This window comes from Strongylocentrotus purpuratus, unplaced genomic scaffold, assembly GCF_000002235.5.
Source record: "Strongylocentrotus purpuratus isolate Spur 01 unplaced genomic scaffold, Spur_5.0 spur5_scaffold_20, whole genome shotgun sequence".
NCBI lineage: Eukaryota > Metazoa > Echinodermata > Echinoidea > Camarodonta > Strongylocentrotidae > Strongylocentrotus > Strongylocentrotus purpuratus.
Genome location: NW_022145606.1, coordinates 38,310,979 through 38,314,254, shown reverse-complemented (window position 1 = coordinate 38,314,254; position 3,276 = coordinate 38,310,979).

Genomic DNA, 3,276 nt, shown 5'->3' with positions numbered 1-3,276 from the left:
AATGGCACATATAACATTCAAAACCATTCAACAGTATGCATTGTTTTTTTAATAGATAATATGTACAGAAAGAACTTGGTATTTCAACAGTTATGAACATCACATTATACAGGAATATTTTCATATGCATATATAAAATATATATTTAGCAAGTACAAAATATAGAAAAAATTCATCTTAAGCTCTTCAGGGGGCGTTTCACAAAGCCTTTTTTCAATGACAAATGACAAAAATCAGTGACAAATCTGATGATAACCAATCAGGAGCAAGGATTATAGTAAGCAAATAACTACCGTTGGTGAAGGTGATGGGACAAACTATCACTTCCGAGGCGATCTGGATGTAGCTATCTTTCCGAAGCGAAGCTGAGGAAAGATAGCGTATACATTCTGATCGACGAGGAAGTAATAGTTTGCCATCGCTTGAAACCAAAAGGTGATTATTTGCTTTATATTCCACATCTAAAACAATTTAACTACAAAAAGAAAAGGACGTGTATGCATCTACATAAAAGACACCAGGCCCAAATTCACACCAAAAAAGTTAAAAGTTTAACCCAACCCCTTGAGGGTACGATGCGCGCATGTGTTTGCTTTAATTATTGCGCTCATTGGTACTGCGCGCTTAATTGCGCCTGTTTTAGTGCGTTTTTGGCTAATCTTCAGTGAAAGTGCGTTGCCCTTTGTAGATAGTACCTCTATCTTCAGTGAAAGTGCGTTGCACTGTGTAGATAGTAGTACTATCTACACAGTGTAACAAACTTTTTGCTTCTCCCATCAATAATGGGCGAACTATCTTTCATCACGTGATTTACTTTTGACCAATCGTAGAACAAGATTCTTAGTGTGTGGAATATAATAGCTTATAACAAAAACTGACATTTGTCACTGATGACAAGTTTTGTTAAACGCCCCCCAGGAATAAATGGTCTACCGACAGCCAGAAGAGAGCCATCTACAGACTTTGTTTGTTTTACCTGAATGCTAAGAAAGCATGTGAATGCTTGTAAGTATGCAAACAAGGGGACCGACGGCTTTAAGTCCTCTCTGAGGGACGTGGTAATAAGGATTGATGCCTTACCAAAGGGCACTGGCGCATCAACCTGGTTAAGAACTTGGGACGCCCTCGGTTTTGAGACCACTCATCTACCACTGAGCCATCGCACCTCCTTAACGTTAATGCCCTACTGGCTCTCTGCACACAAAATGATTTGTATTCTTTACATGCTTAAGACCAAAACCCCATGCTACTACATTGTCTGGAGTAAATATATTTATTTATACACACACTGTTTGTGTGACAAAAGTCGATTGTGGCACTCCAATATCTGTACTGTTATACAACAGAAACTGTTAAAGGGCGATTCTGTATGCAATGTATCACTTAGGAAATGTTTTTTTTTTCAATTTCGTCAAAAAAGTGAAAATATCTTGAGATGATCGATCGCTAGTGTTATCATAAATAACTATCAGCCAGCAGTTATAACAGGAAATTTTTGAGATGAATTAACGTGATGTCATATGTCGTATTAAAGGGAAACATTGCATAGAGTCATGCATAATATTTAAAGGGGAATTCCACCCTGATATAAAATTGGTTTTAATAGAAGCAGAAAAATATGAGAAACAATTCACTGAAAGTTTGAGAAAAATCAGACAACAAATAAGAAAGTTATGAATCTGTTGAAATCATGAAAAACATGGAATCTGTGAGACTAAATGACAATTCAGTCAGAATGTTGTGATGTCATCCCTTCAAAATTCACCACTGATCTGAATGACAGAATGACTCAAACTCTCCATTTCTATGAATGTTAATGGAGTAGTAGACCCATCTTATATGGATTTGTACGAAAGAACATGCTATCTGTGATATTTGATCAAGATAGGCAGGACAAAATATATCTTTTGATCAAAATAAAATTTAATGAAATTTCTTGCATTCAACATATAATAAAATATGAGGGGGTGACATCATATTTAGAGACCGGGTGGCCAATTTGACTCACAGATTTGAAGTATTTCATGAAAAGCTATGGATTTAAAATATCCAATACTGTCTCATTTATTGTCCGATTTTTCTCAAAGTTTCACTGATCTGTTCTTCTCATTTTCTCCTAATATTAAAACAAACTTATTCTAAGGGTGGAATTCCCCTTTAACTCAGACACACAAGAATCTCAGAGACTATAGAATACATGAAGATAACAGACACAGATACAGTTTGTTCATCATTCCTTGAATAAATATAGAAATAGGAATGGAGGTGGTAAAAGGAAGCTTTACAGATAAATGGACATTGTTCAAAAGGTTGAATTCAGCTGTACATGTATAGCAAGGTGCTGGTGCTAATATCAGCCATGCCCCATGTTTTATATTACTTCACCATTGATAATAACGATAATAATAATAATAGTAATAATAATAGTGGGTTCTTGTAAAGCCCTCACGTCTGTCAGATTGTCTGGCGCTACATGATTATAAGCATGGCTGTCATTAATAGCATCTCAAGTAGTCCTCGAGTGGTTAAGTCGCCGGACTGTCAACCTTAGGTCCGCGGTTCGAGACAAAGTAGTCCTCGAGTGGTTAAGTCGCCGGACTGTCAACCTTAGGTCCGCGGTTCGAGACCCGTCGCGGCACTAATGTCCTTTGGCAAGACATTGATCTACATTTGCCACACTCAACCCAGGTGATGTAAATGGGTACCTGGCAGGAATTAATTCTTTGAAATGCTAGAGTGCCGTAATGGCAGCACAGCTAAAGCAGGGGTAATGACCTCCAAGTTTGGAAGCACTTCGTGATTGTAATAAGCTCTATACAAAAACTGAGTATTAATATTATTATTTTTAATACAGACAGTGATCGAGGCAAAGGTAGATTAATCTCTTTGAAAAGGACCTCAGTGTACTACTGAATCTACTAGCAATCCAAATTGATGTACAAATCTAACATTCACGTGACCTGCACAGGGAGTGTCAGAGGTCACGTTGAAAAACTTTGAAATCACATTGGAAACTCGCAAGCAAATCACCTGCAAATACCTAGATTATTTAGATATGGTCCTTGTGTCTCCTTACTGTATTGCTGAAGTCACAAATCATCCTGTACACATAAAGGCTTTATCGTACACGAGTTTTAGTGGAAATAACTTGGTCTACGTGTCTCCTTACTATAGAAGTGACTGTTATAAAGACTACATTTACATTACCGGAGTAACACATCTTTCTGCACATGTAGGCTTTATCGAACAGTAGCTTTAGGGGAAATAACTTGGTCA